At 40.5% G+C, this 13,897-nt stretch overlaps 1 protein-coding gene across 1 annotated transcript in view; it reads right to left on the bottom strand.

Moving 5' to 3' along the window:
* Positions 1-11,750, bottom strand: part of LOC147162033 (protein FAM163B-like) — a 30,962-nt gene extending 19,212 nt beyond the window's left edge. Inside the window, exon 1 of the mRNA XM_086097745.1 lies at positions 11,017-11,750. The gene's annotated coding sequence lies outside the window, so the exon portion shown is untranslated. The remainder of the gene's footprint in view (positions 1-11,016) is intronic.
* Positions 11,751-13,897: the final 2,147 nt, after the last annotated feature.

Raw genomic sequence — 13,897 nt, 5'->3', positions numbered from 1 at the left:
ACTGCAGGCAAATGCGACCCAGAACGGATTTTTGTTGTTGCCCAAATGCGACCTGTATCTGACATTTTTTTATATCAGTCTGAACGGCTCAATCCTGATTTTTTCATATCCGACCTGGGTCACTTTCATATGTGGTCCCAGATCCAATGTCATTTGCCTGAATGTCAGCCTGTTAGTGCTATGTTAGTCCTTGAAAAGGCATAATTTACTTGTTGTTGTTATTTATTTATTTGTATAAATGTGTGTAAAATCAACATAGTTAAAAAAAAAAAACGTAGTCATGAATTTTGCTGTTCGGTTTCCTTTTCTACTTATTGTGTACAGGTCATTTGCCTTATTGCCGCCAAGTGGCAGAAAGCTCTATTGTAACTGAGCAACTCATTGACATTTGTAACAGCTCCAATGCATTGAATTCATAACATATGCTCTGAAGTTATTTTATGCAGCCCACTAGTCGGTGCTCGCAGCCCAAGGTCTGCATGCGAACGGTATGGCTGCATGGTTAAGAACCACTTATTTAGACATTTCAGGTACGAACTTATGGCCACTCCTATATGAGTCATGGTTTCACATTGGCCACCCCAATGAAAAATTTGTGGCTACGCCCCTGCCTAGATCGCATACATATCCGAATTTTTGCAATGCGACCGCAGTCTGAAGAACGGCCAGGTCGCATATATCCGACCTCGACGTCATCAAAAGTCCAATATGCTCTCCGTGCGGGCGGGGGCATTAAGCTTGATTTATGCTTGACACATCCGTGAGGTCCGCACGGCTGGGGAGACAAATCAGCAAAGTTGTTTCGAGTAACAGTTGTGACTTTATATTTGACTTTCATTTAATCTCACTTGAAACATAAAGTATAAAGATGACATTTGTGGTGATGATATTAGTCATTTAGCCAAGCAGACGGCTCATTTATTACGCGCGGCAATGACGTGACGTCATCGTAAAAAAAAAAAAATCGTAAAAAAAAAAAGGAGAGGTCTCCGTTAATGCGCTTGAACAGGCTCGCCTCATTTTCACAAAATATTATTTCTACCCTCTCCCGCATCACTCCTCTGTTGGTATGTGATGGTAAAAATATGAGCCTCGACGACGGACTTATAAAAGTCCGTGGCCCTGACACGCTGCTGGACCATACGTTTTTGTTATTTACTTACGCAAACACAGCCTTATGAGTGACAATGTATCTTCTTCTGCGCATGCGCGTCACTTTGGGGACGCAGCAGACAGACTGGGGTCGCAATTAATAGGTAATATGAACGCTTACTTTAAAAAAAATTGGATTTTACAAAAAAATCGTATAAATAGTAAATTGTAAATAGTGTGAACGTAGCCCAAGTGATCATTCAGTCTTACTTTCTAGTTCGGAAAACTGAGTTTAGCAGCATGAGTTAGTACTACTTATTTAACAAAAATATTGTTGATGCAAATGAAGCACTTCTTCATACAATCAATGTCCCTGATTAATCAATAAAAAAGCAGAGTGGCTATGGGGTAGATGCCGCGGACTTCCGACTTCCGGGTTTTATACATTAGCGCCGTTTCCGGCTACTGCTGGCCGCGTTCCATCACTCGCACCCCCACCCCTGCGCCCCCCAACCGCGCGCTCCCACTCATCGGCGGGAAAGCGTCTCGGCTATCTAAAATGCTTAGGACACTGAGACAGACAGTACACACTCGCAGCCGTCGACGGGAACGCGCAACCGAGGGGCACAAAGGCGGAAGCGCAAGTACTGGGACGCGGCCCACACGTCGCAAACCGGAAACGGAAACAAAGTTGATGGGTGAAAACCCGGAAGTCCCGCCTCTTCCGTGGCATATAGTCCATAGAATGAATAAAGTTTAAATTAAAATTAAATAAATTAAAATTTAATAAGCTTCACATCGCAGTTTGCGAGGCAAAATTTGCATTTTGCCACTCATAAATACACATTAAATAACAAAACTGAGAACGATTTTCAAAATGTTCCTATCCATGGAAACGCTCCCAAAAAAGCTTTGCTATGGTACGGATGCTCTGTGCTACTGAGGCTATGCCACAGCAGCTAACGAGCTAGCAACGAGCTTCGGCTTGCGACTAGTGCACCTAAACATGTCGCGGAATCGCTCCTAAGTCAGTAATGATTGTGGCGGCGAATATGCTACAGTCCTCATAAGTATCATTCTCATGAAGGGATGACGAGAAAAGAAAGAGAAGCCATGCTAATTGCTAAGCTAACCTAAGATTGAAAGGGCTAGCGTGTTTAAGTGCTTGGGTGATGGAGTACACTTTGCAAAGAAGTCAGGCTGGTATCACGTCAACGCAGAGAATATCCAACTTTTAACAGTAAAACAGCAAGCAAACGAATAAATGTTTTGAGAGAAAACTATATGCGCTAAACAAAACCGAAACCAGAAATGAATTAACTTCTGTTACAGTGTACGTCAGCCAGGAGGAGTGGCCTATAAGATTAAAAGTATCTTAATATAGTAAAAAATATTTATAATATCAGTAAAAAAAAAAAAAAAGTTATTGATTCGTAAAACTGCTCAGCCACCCTAGTCCAATGCTCAGACTCCGCTCCTGGTTGTCATGGTAATGAATACTTGTTCATAGTGCTCAGTCCATAGGGATTTGCCCCCATGTGGAAAGTCCTAACAGGCCGGTGACATTTGCATATTCAATTGCCACTAGTCTGTGTGAATAGCAGAACAAAATAACTGATTTGTATAAAACATGAAGTCAAGCATGGAAAGAAAGAAAAACCGAATCATCTGCATGGTCACCATGTGTTTGTTGTTTGGAGTTAGCAAAACGCCCGGGCAGACAATCGGACACCTTTGAGCCGTGACACAATGCAATGTCCCGTCCGCACGACTGCAGCATCACCTGATTCAGCCTGGCCTGGTGTCACATTTCACATTTGACACTGTCTCATTGCCGCTCTGCAGTCACCCTGTGGCGTAATGACCACAAGGGAAGAAAAACGCTTCAGCATCCTCGCTGTATAAAACATCACTGGCTGCCCTACTTGACTATTTCGTGTACTGCATATCACTGGCGTCTGGCCAAATCCTTGCATCTCCAAAATCATCAGGAAAATCAACAACAACAGCAAATATGAAGAGTAAAGAGACAATAGAGAATTTGTTTATTTTTTTCAACTAAACCCATAAACACAATAACTGGACTGGAAGGTATTAATTTTAACGGGTAAAAAAAAACTGAGTTCTAGAATGACATCAATTTGTGGACCAAGGTTCCACAGAACAACAGCCTAAAAGTCAAACCTGTCAAAGTCATAAACATCCAAGTTTAATGTTCCCTTTGAAGCCCGTGCTGAAATGTACGATTTGGCCCATCTCAGGTGAAAGATTCACAACGGCGGGCTGAAAAACGGCGGCCGTACATCTCACAGGGAGACGGGGGTAAAGATCCAAGATGTTGTGCGGGCAAAGACCAGATGCAACTGACATCTAACACTGTCAGATATTTAGATGAATTTGAATCATTCACAGACTCTGTGCCTTATGATCACCATACAGTCACCATTGAATGACATCAATGTCATCGCAGTCTGCATCATCTGCTCCAAATGGAGATGGAGGGAAAACAAAGGCAAAAAAAAAAAAGGGGGAACCAAACATAGATGGCGTTACGTCAATACAGGCCTATCTTTGACATTTCATCAAGGGACTTCCATGTCCGCATAAGCTTGATATTCACTCCAACATAGCCACGTTTCAATGCACACTCCATCGCAGCGTGAAAACGTGAAGTGAATTGATGAGCCACACATTTCTCCATCACTGCAAAAATAGTACAGTGCAAACTCAAATTTGGGTTTTCCAAACTGTTTCAGCACAAAGAAATTCGTTTCCTCACCAGGAACCAAACTTGACATATGCAGGAACATGAAATTACTAGAACGAAACCAAATTAGACATTATGCACTTGCATTAAATGGCTGACATCATTTTACTCTGACTTCTTTAGACAGCAAACTAGTTGAGAGTGAACTAACAGCTCCTCTGCTGGTCAAGTAGTGCATTACAGTTCACCTTAACTACTTCAAACTGTGATTAATCAACAATCACTTCAGCACATGAGCAACGTCTTAACAATCAATAAATAATTAATCTGGCCAATTCTGACTTCTCACATCCCATAAATGCACAAATTATCCGCAGCAAAGTGTTCCGAACACTTTCCTGGTATGAGTCGTGGAAAAAAAAGAAAAGAAAAAGAAATGCAAAGCACACATGAGCAACCTCTCAGAAACAAATGACCTTTCGCTTTCCAGTCATTGGAAAATAATTGCCTGTAATTAAATTCTGTCACCTGTGCATGCTTTCTACCCTGCTGCGCAAAGAATACAGAATAGAGCGACAGAACTTGAGGTGCGTTTTGTTACTGTATTAATATGACTATTTATTTTTTTGTAAGTAAATTCATTCTATTCATTGCAATTGACATTTTCCATAGCAGGACTGCTCATAAGTTCAATGTCAGTCAAATGTTCCCATGAGAAATTGTGCTGATAGAGGACGCTATTTGTTGTGATACAGCCAGTGCAGTTATGACCTCCTGCTGGGAAAAGCATTACCAATGCACACACATTAAGCAGGTGGTTTCCTGCCTGTTTAGCCTCTTCCTTCCTCTCTGCCTCCTTTTTCTGGGTTGATGCGGGTCGCCCGCGCCCCGGGGAGCACCTCGAGTCATCTGTTTCAACATGACTTTAAACTGCGACTGAGCCACGAAAAACAATGCCTGTGATGCACAGATGGAGGGACAACACTAGAGCGCGTGTAACGTCGCGTGTGAGTCTCCAGAGAATTTAGTCGTCTTTCAGACAAAAGGAAATGTGAGTTGAAGTTGGTTAGTTTCAGGCGGGAAGATGACAGTAGCTCGAAAAGTGGTTTTCTGTTTTGTCTTTAAATCAATGCTAAGAAAATATTACAGTGTGAACATGCAACTGGAAATATGACTATAATTTTCCTTCCTTTGGGATGGTTCGGACATACGAGGTTTGGAGTTATTACCGCGGAACGCAATAAGCTAGCTTGCGCAGAGGCCCAACTTGGCAAGATTGCATGGTCACGAAGCACATCATATAGCATAGCCGCCGTTCTTTCACAGTATGGACTAGAAATGTTTTAATTCGGACTTTATTACTGCTTTCAAAGTTCAAAGTTAAGCCAGTGAGGTTAACTTTAACACAATTTTCACCACTCCACCACCTTGCTTTCCCACTTCCGTATCAACTCAATTCAACTTTGTTTATATAGCACACAGTAAGTTAGCTCCGCGCGTTATACTGTACTCTACATGGTCATTTGTTATCAATGGTAGTGTTTTATAACTAGTCATTCTACAGCGATGATCTAATCTTTATAACTTGTGTGACAGTTAAGAAAATTCTGTAGCTGAGACAGCCGCCATATACGGTAGAACATCTCTGGAAATTGCCAGCAACCCACATCCTCTTCTTCAGTGCTCCCACTATAGAACACGGTGACTCACCAAAATCTGGCAATGGAATGGAGTTTAAAATAAAATAAAAAATAACACGCACAATACAGCTTCTGCTTCTTTCTGCACAATAATGCTGCTTAAAATGCAACAGTGTGCTCGGTATTACATTTTACCAACAAAAGGCTGCAAATTTTCAAAACCCGCTGATGACTGAAAATGAAGCTGAATAACTAAAGAGTGTGGTAGCCTCTTTGATGGACTGGTTTCTTTTCAGAGTCGGAACACAGCGGTCTCACATTGCTTTCACACTCAGTGACTGGCCAGATGTGCAGAGGTGCCTCGTTTCTTTCATCATCTCTTTCATAATCAAGTGTATAACATGTTACGTTACTAAATATTGTAGCCAACATGGCAGCATAATATGTTGTATGGTATCAAAATAACACTTGCTAAGATAACTTAGATAAGGTTTTTAATGCTACATAAAAAAAAAACACACACACGGGCATAAAACCTTGGAAAGGATGAGAAAAGATGGATGTTTAAGCATCCTTGACAAATATATAGTTCAGTTGAAGAAAAAGCAGAAGAAAAAAAACCTTAAGAGGGCTTGTGTTACTATGGCGACTGGGTTGATTTACCATCGCCTTCTTGTTACTTGAGTGGGCGCTTTGCACAAAAAGTTCGAGCCTGTTTTGCACTTGAAGCAACTTGTCAAGCAGGGAAAATATGATATGGACAATTCAAACAGAAATAACGAGATGCATATCTAAAAATGCATTTGGCTGTGCACACTAAAATGATCGGGTTAATGTTTCTAAATGAGCAAAAAGACACACTTATAGCCTACTTATTATCAGCACTAACATGACTTCAAAAAAGACCAAACGGAGAGATTATGTATTTGAGGTGCTGGTTTGTCCTGCATATCATTCCAAATCCACAAAAAAAACATTAGTCTTGGAAGTGCAACTAAGCATGTCTGCCATCTAGTGGTGAATGGTGATATTGCAACTTAAAAGTGCAGGAGACTCTGATGGGTTTGCATATTTTCTGATTGTTTTTCTCATATATTTATTTTTTTTGCAATTTATGTATATATTTTATTTTATTAGTATTTTTTTTTTCTTGAATTCACCCTTTCCCCATTTACCCCCTATTTTTCCTGGAAAACTTCTACTGAATGTTTATCAGTGTTTTTTTTTTTTTTTAATAATTGTTTGGCTTTGTGAAATAAATAAATAAATAAATAAATAAATATTATTTTGGAAAATCAAACAAGAGATTGTGCCTGCGGGCCATCAGTTCTCAATTCCTGATATTTAATGAAAGCACTTTACGGACAGTTTTAAAATGTGAAAATATGTAATGATAATGTATGTCTCCTTAGTGCAGAATGCTGCAGCGACTTATGAAAGAATGAAAGCAACCAAAACTGAAATTACACCCCCCTACAGTGCTTTGCCTTTTAAGCTACTGTGGTAAACATATATTGTGAGCGGTGGAAGCGCTGTAATAGGTTTGCGCCGACATAAGTGGCACTTGTGTTAAATGATAGCTGTCTTGGCTTGTTGAACACTAAAAGTAGGAGTTGCCATGACAACATCTGAGATGCAAGATGACAGTCTACCACCCAGGTTGCTTTTAAGAGAAAATACAAAGTGTATACATAAAAAATACATATAATGTCCTTTTTGTGTCAGTATGCCATAAAAAAGGGGATAGGGGTCTATAATAGGTGTAAAATACAATATTACTGTTAGTTGACATCAAGTGAAAGTTGAGTTTCAAACAAAGTATGGAGAAATTCCCACATCATGCAGTACACTCGACACTGTATTCCATTTTTTGTTGGGTTTAGCGTTGAATGGTGCCGCTGTTTTGGTTAACAACAGAGTTCAAATGCACTCATGACTCTTTCACAGAACAGCGTCAAGAAACTGATATGACATCATTCCAGTTCCTATATTTCCTTCCTGTGGGAGAAAAGGCTTAATCTATTTGTAGAGATGTGTTAACTACCCGATGAATATGATTATGCCAACTGTTACAGTTGGAGACAATATTTGAAGAAATACTGTATTGCTTATTTTTGATACCACTTGTTCCCAGCTGAGTTTGGGTGAGAGATATTGTATATTGTTTTAAACTTTTATCAGTTATTTTTTCTTCATTGCCTGGCTGGGAGAAAAGTGTCTCCAGCCTCAATGGAACCATTTTGAAGCTTCAATTAAATGAAACATGGTTCCCTTAACCCCTAGGGGTGATTCTTCTGCAAAATGTCTTTTGATTGCCCTTCGGGGATAAATAACATAATTAATTGATTGATTGAATAGGAATTAGCTCAATTTTAAGAAGTAATATTGCCCTGTATGCAGGCTGCTTTACAAAATGGAGGATGAGCTAGTTTGAACAAAAAGCAAACAACTTTTAAATCCACCAAAAATCGTGTTACAACACCTGCACCACGAGTCATCTAGTCGACTTTTGGTCATCGCCCCGGGATGTGCAACAGAATACACCAAAACGTCTACCGAGGCGCAGCCCAGTCTACTAATTTGAAAATTAGCATAGTCGTTACGGTAATTACTCAACTTCTCTGCTCTTTATAGGAACAATACCTATTAGTGAAATTTAATTGGAGATCTTCTCTGCCTCTTCTTCTATAATGATACATGTTCTCAGTACTGGATAAAGTGCTAGAACCCCATACTTAAAAATCTGCGCTACAGCAGGTTTGCTAATGAATCTCAATATATTGTATGTTCATTGTAGCGCTAATGTAATGCGGTGGCTTCTCTCCCACCACTTCCTGTTAAACCTCCCCAACCCCTCATGACTGTGCCCCCCAATCACTCAGTGGGATGAGGTCAGCTGACCAGCGGCTGGCGCGTGAGGGCTCTCCATTAGAGAGCAAGGCTGGGTGGAGCCCAGTGAGGGGGGTGGGGAGGTTATTGATGGAGGGAGTAGCAGGGTGGCGACTGTTTAACATGATCGCATCTTTCGCCTTCTTTATGCGATCCACATGGATCTGCAATGATGCTCGCTCACTGTGGTGCGTTTTTAAAGGTAATTAAGGCTGCTGTGTGAGCACTCAAGTGGACATGTAATTGCATTTACCTCTCCGCTTTTAAACCACTGTTGAAGCCCCCCCGTCACCTCCTTCTTCCATATTTCATATGCCCTCCTCCTCTCGCTGCACCTTTCCTCATGTTTTTTCATCAAGCTCTTTAGATATCCTCCTCCTCCTCCTTCATCTCCACATCTCTACTCCAGCTCTCTAATGGCCGAGGGTCTTGTGCTGAAACATCAGCAGTAAAAACACACAGTCATGTTCAGTGTCTGTGTGTGCGTGTGTGTGTGTGTGTGTGACTGATCTCCCAGGGGGCCAAGGTTATTTGGAGGGTCACTGGTGCACGTCGCCATGGGAACCCAAGCCCCGCCTTTTTTTTCCTATCGCTGGAGGCCCTCTTGAAAGGCACAACGAGCAGGGAGACGTTTGAGATTTCAAAAAATTTAAAAATAAATAAATAATGGGAAATTCTTTCCTAGAATATTATTCCTCATTGTAACTGTTTTCATAATGAAGAAACCATATGGTCAGGCAGCAGCCATGACATAAATACAATAGTATCATTGTATTAATTACTATTTAATATGTATACATATACTATAAAAAAAAAAAAAAAGGGGCACCATTTAAGAAATTGGAGGGACAATATTATCAATGCTAATATAAACATTGATTGCTTCAAAATTTGCTTCTTGGTTCAATTGAGTGTATTTGCATGGAAAATAGCTGTGTTTCTCTCCACAAAAGACGGTTAAATACGCTTTTTGCTATGTGGGGTGAGAAACGATTCAAGGACGGTTTGAGTTGTTGTTGAACAAGTCCATTCAGTTTGACTCAGTGACATGATGTTCCGATTCGATGAGGTACGGCTCAGTTTGGAGCGTTGACTTTTTACAAACATTTGAATGAACTTGTCAGTACTGTAAAAGTGCCATTTCTTTAAGATTTAGCTCTCCAAATTAAAGACGACCAATACATATCGATATATTTCAAAGTGGAATGATTCGATTCAGTTCGGTTAGATACACTAACAGCTTTCAAATAATAAAGAAAAAACAAATTCCTGTTCAAACCGTTTTTTGTTACACCCCTAGCATGGAAGCAATGCAGTCTCACAACCATATTTGGTCATTTCAGTCAAAATGGACGCCACATACCAAAAGACGGAAGGATTATGTGCCAGCTACTCAGTGAATGAAGAAAACAAAAGAAAAAGTAAAATAAAGAAACATGTATCATATATTTTTTGCTCGTATGATAAAATATGCTTAATTTATTATTATTATTATTTTAGACCTCTTTTTGAGCAATTTCTGATGTTAAAATTAGGATTTCAAGTATTTCAATGCTGCTTTTAAATGAATACCGGTAGTTACTGTACACATTTATATGCAACAAACATTAGAGAAAGTATGCAAAAGTGACAGTTTTCGCTCTCATTATCAACACTTTTAAAACTGCTGGGTCAAAAACAAAAACAAAAATTTGACCGACCCAATACCTGGGTCAATTTATCCCAACTTCATTGGTAATTTTATTTTTGTATGCAAGAGGCGGCATGGCTCAGTGGTCGAGAGGTCGTCTCCCCAACGGGAGATTGTGGGTTTGATCCTCAGGCCATGTGACCATGTCAAAGTGTGCTTGAGCAAGACACTAAACCCTAATTAGCTCCCAGTGGACATGTCAGCAGCCGACCACTGATTTATGAATGTGTGTGTGAGAATGTGAGGCTTTGCAAAGCGCTTTGGGCACCATATGGTGTAAATAAAGTGATATATGAAAAGCAGTCCATTTAGCATTTTACCATTTAAATCATCTTAGAAATTGGGTAGTTTTTATACAAAATTGGATCAAATTGATCCAAGTAGAGGGTCCGTCCATTTTTTTAAACAAAAATTGGGTTGTTTTTTCCCTAGCAGTTTAGTCCACTTTTGGGCTAACTACTTGACAAAACCCCTTGTTAAACCCAAAAGTATTCAATATGGACATCCCTCCCCAAAAAAGCTACACTGCTGCAGAATGGACCCATTACAAAAACCAGACCTTGATTAGCATCACTGACCATTTTGACAATGTTTTTTGTTGTTGTTGGCTAATGTCTAAAAATAATGGAGTATGGCTACCAGTTGTCTACAGTAGCAGTGACTCGCAAGTCATGCTGTTCTGTCAGCATGTGGCAACTTGACCCCCCCCCCCCCCCCCCCCCCTTCATCTCACTCTTTCTTGCCTTTGTGCTCGGCTCCATGTCCAACAACACACACTGGCACTGCACCCAATGCTGTGTAGATGGACTATAACCAATTATGCCTTAAATTGAGGAGTGTACATGGAGATGAAAAGCAGAGGCAGTGGCACTGTCCGTGGTTCTGAAATGGGATGTGCCACCGCCTTGCAAACTTTACTTTGGGGGAAGATAACACAGGAAACAATCACATTGAGGATAAATTCATTATAAATCGAACCCTTGAAAATTCAGCCTTACCTTCAGAGATAAGATGAATCAAGCAGGTCACATGGAGGGTAGCGGCGGCTGATTGGATGCCAGGTCCGGATCTTTGCTGGCTGGAAAGTCTTCAGGTCGACCCCGGTCATGAAATAATAGGATGAGGATGAAAAAGAAGGGGTGGGGGGAGGAATGAAAAAAGAGTAAAAAGACAAAAAGGACTGTGCATAGAGGGTTTTAGTCTCTAGACTCTCTTCCCAAACACATTATGTTCATGCAAAACTGTTGAATCCAAGCGCAAAAAAAAACAATTAGAGGGCTGCTCACACACTTCCATTCACAGCTCCGGTTGTTGTTTTTGGAGAAAGGGGAGCAGGAGAGGCTGATGGAGCAAATAAAAACCTCCTACGCAAACACCCCCCTCAACCTCAGTGGCATATGTGACGGAGGAGGAGACAGTGTGACAGAAAAACTCCACACCTCCATCCCAAAATTAAAACTGAAGAGGGAAAAAAAAACATCCGAGGAGGTCCGGCTTGGCTCCTTGGTTCCGGCTCATCCACAATCAGTCGAAGCACAGGCTCAGCGATCTATTTACACCCTCCCCGTGCATGATCAAAAATAAACTCTGTCGGGGGATTTATGTCAAGAGAATAGAGGAATGCACGCCGTTTCCTGCAGAGCTGACTGAAAACACGCAGCGGTGGTGCCAGTGAGCACGCTCAGTGAGCGAGCAGCCTGGGAGATGGCGCTTTAGTCACAGCCTCACATTGGATGTGTGAGGGACGAAAGAGAGAGAGAGAGAGAGAGAGAGAGAGAGCAAGAGAGAGAGAGAGAGAGACAGAGAGAGAGGTGGGGGTAAGAAAAAAAGGGGGACAATTCCCTTTTGAGTATTTGAGTCTGCAGGCGGTGCATGGTTGGATGCTGAGTAAGTGGAAGGATGTGTTTGGAAAGTCAATGAATGAAAGAGGGGTGCATGCAATGAAATGTCATAATGAGAATTCAGCACCACGCAGAGGAAATAACAGGACAATAGGGTGCCCGAGTAATATGCGCGCAATTAAAAATGATGTGAAGATTACAGTGCAGTTTTCACTGAGAGGACTCACACTGATACATAATAAACGTACATATGTGGCTATAAAAAGTCTCCAGACCTTTGTTCAAAAGTCAGGTGTTGGTAATATAAAATAAGGAGATTATGATACAGTAAATTATTTCAAACTTTTTCTACCGTTAAAAAAACAAAAATCAAGAGGGGAAGTAAAAGTAAACAAGTGAAATGATGTGGTGTCCTGGTGAAGGTTAAAACTAGGACTAATTTAATCCATATATAAGAAAGCTATTCTAATAAATCCTGGAATAAATGCAAATTAATCTAGCTTTAGTATTAATCCTTTTACAGAAAACTAGGCCATACAGTATAGCGAGAGCGGTGGATAATACAAATATTGTACAGTGTACTGTGTGACAGTGACGCGATCCCTCTATGTGCTTACAATTTTTCTAAACTAACACATTTATCATCAATTAATAAGCATGCCCAAAGATGTATATTATAATATGAACCTAAAGGCATTTCTTTCTGTAGACTAAAAAAAACAGAATTGCAATGGATGAAAATCAATATTTTTCAACAAAAACTACTACTAGATATCTGAAATACTTCCTGTTTTGTTCTTCTTCTTTCTGACTTTCACCACACCAGTGTGACGCCATCTTGTGGACGGTAGGGGAATTACACTCAATGTAAAGGAGAGACCGAAATAGAAACAGTAAGGACACAAAATAAATAAATGGACAGAAATTGCCACTGACACACTTCAACGGCTTATAGGAAGTCTTACCAGAGATGTGAAAGTTGTTATCTGTAACTGCAACTCAAGCTTAACTTTTTTTTTGGTGTAATGGCGTCCCAATACTTCTGTACACTAGCCTTCGGAATGAGGTAGAAAATCAATTACAGGAAGAAAATATTCCTTAAACTCCATTTGGATGATGCAAGTGTCTCATGTCCTCACAGTTTTTTGTCCCCCAAGGGGTTGTTCACCTCCTCGTGACATCGATCAGGCATTCAGCTGCGGGTGTGACAAACATCCCCCTCAGCTGTCAGCTCCCACTTCCCAATACTCAACTGTCTCTTCATTTCCCTCCATCTCCACTTTCCTCCCGCCACGTACCACATCGGATGAGTGTGTCAGTTTTTATTGTATTCATTATTCACATTCAAAGATATGGAGATTAGTGCACTTGGAGAGTGTATGGTGTTGAATTATTTAATATCAAAGGAGGATGAGAATACAGTCCAGGTGGATTGTTGGCGTTCGGCTGAAATTGGCTTTTATTCCATTTTCTCTCGCTGCCGGTCTGTGCGTACCTTCATATCCTGTGGTTCTTGATGATTTATGCTTAAGACCTTGCTATCAAGTACTTAAAACGCAGTGCGGATGCAAATGCCATCAAGTGCAACAACACTCAAGTAGCGGAAATCTAGGGGGGGGAGGAATGTAAAAATATTTGTTTTAAATTATTTTTATGATTTTATTTATTTATTTTACAAATAAAGTATGCAAGGTTTGACTGTAGTATTAAGTTGTAATATCACCATTCACCACTAGATAGCAGACATGGCTTAGTTGCACTTGCACTAGGTCTTATACCGCTCAATACTACAACCTGAGTAGTCATGATATATAACATTACAATTTTGAGTGACTTGAGTGATTTGTGTGTGTGTGTGTGTGTATGGGGGGGGGGGTATTGCACACAAAATTAGTTTTTGCACTTAATGGTGTTGTGCTGTTCACAGTTTTGTGCCGTCCTTGAATGATTTTTTTTGTGTGTGCAAAAGAGCCCTTTGCACTTGGAATCACAGTCCGTAGTTATTTTGTTGTTTGCTTCAAACCTTTTTGGAAAGTGG

The sequence above is a fragment of the Leptonotus elevatus genome, chromosome 15, assembly GCF_054856555.1.
Source record: "Leptonotus elevatus isolate MCC_2025b chromosome 15, RoL_Lele_1.0, whole genome shotgun sequence".
Classification (NCBI taxonomy): Eukaryota; Metazoa; Chordata; class Actinopteri; order Syngnathiformes; family Syngnathidae; genus Leptonotus; species Leptonotus elevatus.
This window is presented reverse-complemented; position numbering and strand designations above follow the sequence as displayed.